The 10,832-nt window shown below is 44.8% G+C and overlaps 1 protein-coding gene across 1 annotated transcript in view; it reads right to left on the bottom strand.

Annotated features, from left to right (window-relative positions):
- Window positions 1–5,123, bottom strand: part of LOC135921770 (protein IWS1 homolog) — a 107,825-nt gene extending 102,702 nt beyond the window's left edge. Inside the window, exon 1 of the mRNA XM_065456070.2 lies at window positions 5,069–5,123. The gene's annotated coding sequence lies outside the window, so the exon portion shown is untranslated. The remainder of the gene's footprint in view (window positions 1–5,068) is intronic.
- Between the last annotated feature and the right edge of the window lie 5,709 nt (window positions 5,124–10,832).

Genomic DNA, 10,832 nt, shown 5'->3' on the forward strand with positions numbered 1-10,832 from the left:
TTGTTGCGTTGTGGACTGCAAACGTAGCGACTGGCAATATGTCAAGCTGCGACATCGTGTCCCTCTGCAAGCCAGTAGACGAGCGGACTGGCTGCAGCGCATCGGACAGCCGCTATCCGATCGGCGTCAGGATCTGCGCGATTGTGGCCGTCACTTTACACCGGAAGATTACTAACGCAATGGCGTTTCGCAGTTCTGGTATTAGGGTAAACGCAAGCGCAAAGGGGACAGGGCCTGGCCATGTCCCCTTGCGTGTCATTTCATGGGGTGAACAGAAGCGCAAATGTGAATGATCTGCACGGTGCAGCCACCTCGTGGCATAGAGCTCAACCAGACACAGTGGCAGTAACAAAATGTATTCTTCTTTGCTGCTGGTGTAAATAATTCGCAGGAGTTCAATAGTTAACCCATTGTTTTCGTAAATGTTTAAAATGTTTTACACTTGGTTAGAGCATTATTAGCTCTTTCTTTGGCTGGTTAAGCTCAGCGCCAGCGGGCGGCTGGACCGCGGAGACCGATCAGGCAGCTCACGTACGCCTACGCTAAAGTTCCTTCATCAGCTTGAGTTTATGCTTCCACCGTTCAGTCGAGACGTTCCGCTAGTGTGTGGTTAAAGGAAAACCAGACACGTTCGGCGCTGCGACAGATTGCTCGCAGCGCACGCTGCTTCGATAGCTCTCGCTTGGGGTCGACGGCCAAGCGGCTAGCGGAGAGATTTCGCGCGGGCGGGGGCGGGCTCCAAAACAACCGGAAATGAACAGTGTGGCGTCGCATCGTCACGCAGAACCATTGAAGGCGGAGCTTAGTCTCGATGGCTCGGCAAACGAGTTAAGGAGCAAAAGCATGGCTACGGAGGAGGGTAACTTGTAATCGTTTGTAGCTCCATTAATACGTAAGGCTTCACTTAAATTGTGTTGCGAATGTTCTACTTAAGTTGTACCCTACGCGATTACAAAATTTGTCCGAACCGTTTCAGGGGCCCTTTAACATAAAGATCCGATAGGCAAAACGCTACGTAGCCACAGATGTAGAAAACCCTGATTCAGTTAAACAGGCTAGGAAACTACTTGTTCCCACCCTATTTCAAAGGAGATGCCAAAAGATTTGGAGGACGTTTAAGCTTTGCCTTTAATAGTGGCCGTTAGCATTCCAAGATCCCTGACTGCTTCTCACGCTTCCCGCCAAATTGAGTGAATGTAACCGTATTGTTCACCTGTAAACGCTTGCCGCGAATGCTATGCACGAAGGCAAGCTTTGTGGTGTAACAAGGCTCTCCTGCGAGGGCCGCGATGCGGTGGAGGCGAGCGCCAGCTGGAGTTAATGCAAAGAGCCTGGCGGGGCGCGTCGTGACCCACAAGAAACCCATCGTGCCGGCACGCGCCACACCGCGGACGCCGCGGGCGGTTTGTCTGAGTGAGGGGGTTTCTTTGAGTTTTCGCGTAACAGAATGACGTTTTTTCGTATAATGAAATTACAATCCGAGTACTACCATGTCTGTGTGTTTTGTGCAAGTCATAGCTTACGATTTTTGTGCGTATTTTAGCTTGAGAAATTCAATTAGTTCAGTCAGTTCCTTGCATCATATGGAAGGCCGGGTATACGTGGTTTGAAATTCTTTTTGCCGATGCAGTGGCCGACGCGGGACGTCTGATTTTCGGCGACACGGGCTTCTTAACGCTCTCGCGTTAAACCATCGTCATCATCGATGAGCGAAAACGATGACCCACTCTAGTATATGCCCCGTACATAACTCGTTTCTACGGTGGCAATACGGTGTGTCCCTATATGGATTCAATCGTAAATACCATTACCGTCGACAACCACGGTGACATGGGTTATTCCATATTTTTCTTCGCCGCGTGTAGGTGGACTATTCAGAGTATGTGCATATTCGCAGGCAGGAGTCACAGTTTCCGCCGCGCAGCCAGGAGACCATCTATAGCATGCGCTGGCTATGGCGTGGCGTTGCTGAGTGCAAGGTCGCGACGTAGATCCCTGCCATGCCGGTCACATTCCGATTGGGGCGAAAAGCCAAAACACTCGTTATCGTGCATTGGGTGCACATCGAAAGAGCCCGGGTTGTCAAAATTATTTGAGGCCTCCCATTACGGGGTGTACGTTATAGTAAGATTGTAGTTCTGGCAGGTAAAAACCTAGAATTGATGGCGTTTTAGAGCGAAGCGTCCTACCCTGCCACAATAAATAAGCAATTGCCGCCTTGGTGCACTACCGCCCTCGGCGCCTCTTTTGCAGCTACGTGCACCCGTCAGGAAGTGCTTGGTAGAAGCGCTACGCCATAAGTGCTTGTCCGTGTGCTATGGGACGATTTGACCTTTCTTGGTTCTCACCCAAACCACACAGACCAGCGGCAGGCGGCAAATATCGGTTGCAATGTTCCAGCTGTCGAGCCACAAGCGCGCGGGCATGGCTGCTCAAGAGCGCGTTTCATATGACAGAGAAAAATAGAAAACCTCCATGCCGAATAAGAAAATTGACGAATCAACGAACTACGAGAGGACAGATCTGAGGCCAAGCGGTGCATTTGAAGGTGGCTGACGCACCGGAAATGTCACGGAAAGGTGATTCCACGCAGGCATCTGTGGCCTGTAAGCTTTTGCGGTAGATAGTACATCAGTTTGCGCTGTTTTCGGACCTTGCTATTTATCATGTTGCTTCTGAGTTGAAGCTATTGCCTCAATCGGCGATAGAGCAAGCTTAAAACCAGTGAAAGTCGATTGTTAAAAAATACGGCTCCTTGACCCTAGTTTGTTGTCGCATCACATGCTGAATGTTCACACTAACTCTCCTTCTGTGGCACCGCTACCCCTAAGTGCACCGAGCAGTGACTAGGGCGCGTCAGCAAATGTTTTCAACTTTGCGAATTCCATTTTGCCAGCCTGGACTTCTAGAGGCATTTAGGTACAGCTGCACGAATTTTGACGTGAAATGTATACTTGCCCACTAAATAGTCTGCGCACCTGTGTCTTCCGTTTGTGAAGTGTTATTGCGGTCACGTGTAATGGGTAAATTTTCCTACTACTCATAATTAACCAACGCACTTGACATTATCTCCACATCTGCCGCGCAATTTCAGTCGTTCGCCTGAAAAGTTTAATTAGGATTAAGTGTATATACCTGCTGCACACCTACCTTTTTCATCTCTGTCACATGCCCAACGTGTTCCATTTAGTACACATAAGAAGAAAGCTAGGGAAAATACTTATGGCTAGGATTGGTGACAACGTGAACTCATATTGCAGGAGACGCTGTTTGCAGAATTTTGCGCGCCAACACAGCACACCACGAAAGTAAAAATACATAAAATTGTACATATATTCAACCACACTTAATAGGACTTTCTTTCTAAATTTTAACTACATGCGCAAAGTGTTCTTGTGGAAAGAGGTACGAAAGGAAATGTCTGCGTGCTGATCACAGTGTCAATAAGCTGTCATGCAGCAGGTTTAATTCTCTCGGTGCTTGTGCGAACTTTTTTACGACAGGCCTATTCTTGAAGTTGCTTAATTGGGCCTTTTAAGTTTTGTAGTTCTGTTTATTTGTTGACGATTTCATATCTGACGTCTTCTTAGGGAGTGGAAGGGCGAAATCGGGTTGGGCTTTCGGAGTTTTCTAGACATGCATAATTGTCGATGATCTGATACCGGATCAGAGAGTTCAAGGATAGAGTCCATCCTTTGCAAGCGTGTGAAAACTGAGTCAAGCATTGACAATTCTTTATCTGTTATGCTGCAGCACTTTTCAGGTGTTGTAAAGGCGTAAGAAGAGCGATTTAAGTGGTTTCAATGAACAGAAATATAGCTACCTGAAAGAACAATGCTGCAAATCCGGGCTCTTTACGAGATGTATCTGTGTGCTAATACATCTATGAGTAGTTATTGAAATATCCAGCGTGTTTGGATTGTTTACGCACTTTTAATAGGCAGCCTATATAGGCGTATTCTTTCATCACTGCTGTTCACCGTCGAATAGTTTAGTACTAATACATGTAACGTTGCGTGGGCCCTGGTTTGGTGTGCTGTCTTTTTTTCCACATTTTTCATAGGTGGCTTAGAATTTGCGATGTAGAGTAAATCAATATGTGGGCCTATGAAATAGAAGAGAATAAATAACCGAAATTTAAAGGAAGTTGATGGTGCCCGCTACACCTGCGATACTTTAGTGGTGCAGGTGGGGCACGCTCTGACCCTTCTCACTGTGCTCCCGCTGCAGTAGCGTATACAGTAACAAGTACTATTTTGATTACGGTGTTTTGTGTTGCATTCATAAAGCAGAAAATCATAACACTTTCTATGAAAAAAATGCGTTTCCCGTTTCCAAAAATTATCAAAAAAGATAGGCTTGTTATTTAACTGAAAAAAATAACAATAAACAGGAACACGCACTGTTACGGCTTATTTTCAAAGCATTGACAGCACCAACGAGCTCACCATTACTACCCGTCACATTCACAATGTATCGCACGGTTTCGTTTTTGGCAACGTAGACTTTCAGACTACTCTCGCTAGGTGAAGCACGTATTTTTTATTATCATGATATTATTTGATAGCTCGCCATACGGTCCGAAAGAATGGTCTCTTGATAAAATGAGGAACAAATTGAATGTGAACTGCCTTGTTCAGTACACTTGATAGACATTATTTTCAGCGAAGCACAATTCCATGAATCAATGTCCGGTGGGCAGCGTGGATATAGCCCTAACTTCGCCCGTCCGGCGAGCCTTGAAAAGCGTGTTACGGTGCAACAGAACGAGATGTATCAAGGGGTGTTGCGGATGTAAGACTGAGCCCTTAAATATCAATGCACATTTCAAGTCACATTAATGACTTACTTGTTCAAAGGCAAAGCAAAATCTTTTTACGTAAATAACGCATTTGAACAACGAAGCCCGCATGGGCTTGAGGGAAAATTTAGATTTACTTGATGACAATTCACCACACTGAACTTGACAAAATGAATGCCTCTGAACTCATTTTTGCGGCCACATGTTCATTTGTTCGTACTAGTCTTTGTTTTAGAAATGCATAGCAATGTGGACAAGGTTACTTACATGAGTCTGTCTTCCCTAGCGATGAGCTGCATATCAGAACCAATGTGCCTAACAATTTCGCATTTGTCCTGAACATTATCTTGAACTAAAATTGGTTTGGTCTCCAGAGAGACAAAGACCAACTGCGAACAATAACGGAATGTACGTTCTGACCTCGGCCGTGTACGTACGAACAACGCGCGCTCTGACGCTAGAGCACGCATGGAGTTAGAACTTAGAAAAAAAAGAAAAAAAAACTGTCGTTTTATTCTGACAGGTAGAGCACCGTCCACACACGTCGCTCCTCCGAGCTTTAGTGCAACAGGTGGTCTTGAACCTTTGCTTGCTCCCTCATGTCATTTAATTCCAACCTAGTTGTATCCATTATCTTTTGAAAATTGGATATATTACTGGCGATGTTTTAGGGCAATATGTCAAGGCCTACACTGACGTTCACTCAGCGTGACAGTGTCCTGAGAGTAGTGGACATTCGCAAGAACAGGAACAAGTATGCTTCACAGTTCGCCCACTGAATTATGAATTTACAATGAAATATTAAACAGAATTTCACTGACGGAGGAGTCAATAATGGAAATCACTAATCCGCCAAGATGGCCTATACTGCAGCAATCTGTTTGAGATAAAGCATTGAGTTCGCTTGTATGTTAAAAAATGTTGCACCGGAAAACAGATGATATTGTGCTTTGCAGAGCAGTGAGTAAATGAGTGAAATATTGAATTACTTATTGAGTAGTAACACCACGGCCTGGAACAAGGTTTCGAAATTAATAACGCGAATGTTCAGTACGTATTCATGAATATTCGTGCGTTACACTTCGGACATTCCCATTGTACGTCTCTATTTTAAGTGCGCATCAATTATACAAGTATACTCCTAGCCAGCCAACTTCACGCACAAGAACAAGAAATGGTGCCCACAAACTACATATATCGCGTCTTCCAGTGCTATACTAATAAATCTAATCTGTTGGTGCTCGCCCCCCCTTCCCCCCCATAGTATCACTTACACAGCTCTGTCTCGCATCGAGCCGTCTGAAATATATACTGAAGCAGGAGCCATGAAATAGGCAATAAACGTTTAATTATTGAATGTTTCAATGACATGTCGTTGGCCGTTTTCAGTGAAGGCAATATTATGCTGAAATTTATAATCTAATATCCAGTGTGCTTTTCTTTACAAACGGGCACCCTTCAGTTTGACTGTGGATAAGATGGCCCTGTTAAAGTAGTGTGAAAGTAAGGTAAAGGAGGCATCTAAAAAAACAGGAATTGAGAACCATAGAAATTCTATATCAAAGTATCTAATCAAGAAAGTTCCAGCATTAGAGCATGTGTTCTTACGCCATTTCTATTCGTCATTAAGATTTCTTCCAACTTTAGGATGTCAAGACCCACGGCATACCGTAATTGTTGGTGTGTGTGCGTGCGTGTATATATATAAATATATATATATATATATATATATATATATATATATATATATATATATATATATATATATATATATATATATATAGCAGCGTCGTGCATCTGGGGAAGACATTGTTAAACAAAATGGCCAGGCTTAGTGTGGTTAAGCCAAGAATGCGTTGCATATTGCGCGAGTTGGGGCCCAGCTTTTCCTCCGGCTGTCATGACGTCACGTCACGTGGTTGGGCTAAAGGTCAATGGTGGCTGCCCGGCCGCGCCCAAGGGCTGAACTGAGTGATTGCAATATGCAACGCATAAAAAATAGAAGCAACTTAATAACAAACATAGCACACTTAAAAGAGAACAGACCCACATATGAGACGCGCAGCAGTGAACAATGGCTCATACCCTCAATGGTGGCTGCCCGGCCGCGCCCAAGGGCTGAACTGAGTGATTGCAATATGCAACGCATAATTAGCACATTTGTTTGAAATGAACAGCTTTTGAAGGGTCACTTGTAGTATTGAAATTTTGCGTGCGAAAGTATTCACATCCAATTGAACGCTGTTTAGCGATCCTTCCAGTTCTGAACTAGTCGCGGGCAAGCGAGCGCCTTGGGACGCTTGGCGCCTTTTGATTTGCCCTTTGCGAGGCGCAGTGAGAACGCAGGTGGGAGCTTGGTCGTTCAAGGAACGCGCGGATAACACAGGCGTCCGAGAGCAAGGGTGATCTTGAGTCGCGAGCATACCCTCTCACCTCACGCAACACCTAGCGCGCAATTGCTCCCGCAGGTGGTGTTTCGCCCGCTCTGGTCCACAGAGGAGCGCTGGTGGCATGGCGTCGCGGCCAGTGGGAACTTAAGCGCCGTTTCTCTACTATAGAGACGGCGGGCGCCGTCTTTTTCGTTCAGTCAGTCATTTGATGCTTACGCCTCAATAATCTTTGTACTCCTCAATAAAAAAAAGAAAAAAAAGCATATTGCAGACGCAGCAAGTCCATAGACCGTTTGTTGAGGACGCCGCCATTTTTAGGTCAGAGCACCATGTATCGTCCGGCGCCATACTGGTATGCGGTATCGCGCTGGAGGGTGCAACGCGAACGTCCTGCTGACGAAGAGTGGCAAATTTCAGTGCTTTTCTAGAGGTGTGAAGAAGTTTTTGGGATTGGGAAACTTCTTACACTCTAAAATTTTAACACCCTTAAAGGATGTGAATGACTTGTCCCATGGGTGACACCCTTTTTGGGTGTATTGCTATACCCCAAGCAGAGGGGTGTATATTAACACCCCACACAGGAAAAGGTGTTAATATGACGTCACACTGCCTATGGGTGTAAAAGAAACAACGCCCTTCCTATATGGGTGTAACACAGACGCCACCCTTTCAATATGGGTGCAGCATGGACAACACCCTTCCAAAAGGGTGTTATCCCCGCATTTTAGCGTTCACTACAGCCATATAGTTAATGGACAGACTGGATGTTGTGGATGCTGCTGAGCCATAGCTATGATACTGCCTTGTTCAGTATGAGCCAGAATGTGCGAGGCGTCTTCATATCGCGCTTCTGGTCTGTCATGTGGTAGCATGTATAACGTGTGACCCCTTCAGGAAAAAAATGTAAGTTTCACGATCGCAGCAACGCACACACCCTGTACTTTTCGTAATCTTCCTCTGCATTGATAGTACACTGCCGGCAAGATGCAGAGCGCAATAACAACGCACGCTGCACTAAGGACACTGGATCTCTTACACCTTGGAGAACAAGTACTTATCACTCAATGGAAACAGCACACTATCAAAAGTATGATGTTACATGCATTTCTGTAAAAATTAAAAACCTCCACTTTTCTTGGTCAAAAATTTTCGCAGCAACACCAGCTCGACCAGGAGGGAAAGCCACCACAGCTCGTTGTTGAAGCTGCATGGATTGGCGACGGGAACCAGTGCAGTACTAGAGAAGCATATGATTGCCTGTCAAGCAGTTTTTTGCCGTTTTAAGCACATATTGGATACCTGTATTCAGAACCGTTGTCATTTATCTCCACTGGATGCGTCTACTAGTACCTTCACATATATAATGACCTAAAGGTAGTACTGAAAGCCAACGAACAAAGTGCAACAAAGCGCTTCCACTTAGAATATTGTTTTATCATTTGAAAACAAAACTGCATGGGTAGCTGTGCGTGCTGTTTGATATATAAGCGTGCACTATTTCCTGAAATTTATGCATACTCAAGTGACCTGCTTATACCCAATAATTTAGTTTATTTTTCCCCATATGTTTGCACTGTATATCCCACAGGCATTGTACGTTAAGCTACCAGAGTAACAATCACCGAGTCTAAGGTTACCTAATTGAACAAAATCATTGTAAAATTTGTGACGAAATGTCAGAAGAAAAGTATTTATTATTTCAATAAAGAGGAATGGTTACATAATAGCACATTTTAAAAGTAAAAAAGGAAGATAAGGAGTAAAACCATACCAATACAAAGGCACAAGCACTGAATAATAGCACAGGCATGTTCAATTAAATTTTAAGCAGAGAAATTTTTTTAAACCCCACTACGAACTATCACATGTTTTCATTCGATAAGCACTGCATCTTATCATAAAGTACGAAAATAACCGGCCACATAAGAAAGAACATATCTTAGTGCGTCTATGTGAACAAAAGGATAGAAAGCTGGGCGAGTTGGTGCGGTAACATGATCTTGGATTGTAGCGCAAAGTGACAGGGACACAGACTAGAAGCAGACAGAACGAGCGCTAACTCTCAACCAAATTTTTACTGAAACGAAGTACATGTATATGTATAGGTGATTGCAAAAACCGGAGCAGAAGGACGCGACAAGGTATGAAGACATCAGGTAAACATATCAGGAAGTAGGGAAGTCAAAAAAGGAAACAACGAAATGACTACTTCAAATTAACCGACGTGTTGTGAAGATACTGAAATTCGCATTTTAACAGGGACAAAGATGCATGGCTAACGCAAGTGTCTCCTCACCTTTAATGTGGAATGCCTCGATTATTTCCTGTGTGGTTTGGCATTTGTGTCTTGAAAGAATTTTTGTGTCTTCAAACAGGTTTACAACCGCAATTGAAACAATGTAACGCTACATATGAAGCATTAGGGTTGTTAAGATAATGTTTGTGTTCTTTTAGTCTTATATTATTGCAGCTGGCAATCTGTCCAATGTAAGTCTTCCCGCACTTGAGGGTAATCTGATAAGCTATACCAGTGTTTCAAGGCGCAAGATGGGGCATGTGTCTAACGCCGCAAGCATCTTTTCTTTTTTGCCACCCTACACAGGTTTGCTATTTATTATAGGGCACGACTGACAACTTGGGGGGGGGGGTGGCGAGAAAACTGTATGGACATAATATCTATTGGCTACGTTCCGTAAACCACGGGATAGTCTATGTACACAGGGCACCACAGCTAACCTTTTTTCTTTTTTTTGTTCCTGTTTCTTAGCAGGGCTTTTAACCCATTTTAAAAGCTTTTCGCAGGTTAGTGATAATAAATGCACAGGAAAACTAGCATTCTCGAGCCTATCTATTTTTTGTGAAAAACTTTGTTTAATATTGTGTAGACATGACTAGCTTACCCAGCTCTTAAAGCGAAGCTGAAACGGTTTTCGAATTCCATAAATTGCTGGGATAGGGAAGAATAGACCAAATAATTTACGGTTCTTCAAATCGTTTCTTCATTTTGTTAATATAAGGGGCGGAAATTGCTTTCTAAATGCCCCCCCCCCCCCCCATCGCTGACACACCCCGTAGCTTCCCGAAGTGCCGGGTAAGGTGGCAGCCGGAGGAGAGAACCGGCGAGAGTGACGTCATTCCCGGGGAGCGTGCCGGCGGACCGGCGTGCTCGCATGTGCTGGAGGGTTTCTTTCCGTCCTGCGCTTTACTAAACGACGCAGCGAGAGATCTGCCGCTACTGACGTTTGCTTTCTTTCGCGATTTTCGTGAACTGTGCTTCCTTTATGTGCTGCGTGAGTGCCTGCAGCCAAGGGCGCCCAACATGCCCTCGTTCTGTTCATCATTCAGCTGTGCGAGCACAGGCGGGCGAGACGATATGGTGTTTCACATGTTCCCGAAGGACAAGCTTGGAGCGCAGTGGGTCCGTGTGGTGAGGAGAGAGAATTTCGTGCCGACGAAATCAACTGCGCTGTGCTCAGACCATTTCCGCGACAGTGATTATCATCGGAGCCTGACAACGATGCGGGCAATCAGTATTCCAATTCCGGTGCCCACGTTGATGCACTCGAGAAATGCGAACATTTGCAGCCATGAACGTCTGGTAACACAGTTTTAGCGCAGCCGGATAGCCTTACGACCAATGC

Source organism: Dermacentor albipictus, chromosome 8 (genome assembly GCF_038994185.2).
Source record: "Dermacentor albipictus isolate Rhodes 1998 colony chromosome 8, USDA_Dalb.pri_finalv2, whole genome shotgun sequence".
Lineage (NCBI taxonomy): Eukaryota > Metazoa > Arthropoda > Arachnida > Ixodida > Ixodidae > Dermacentor > Dermacentor albipictus.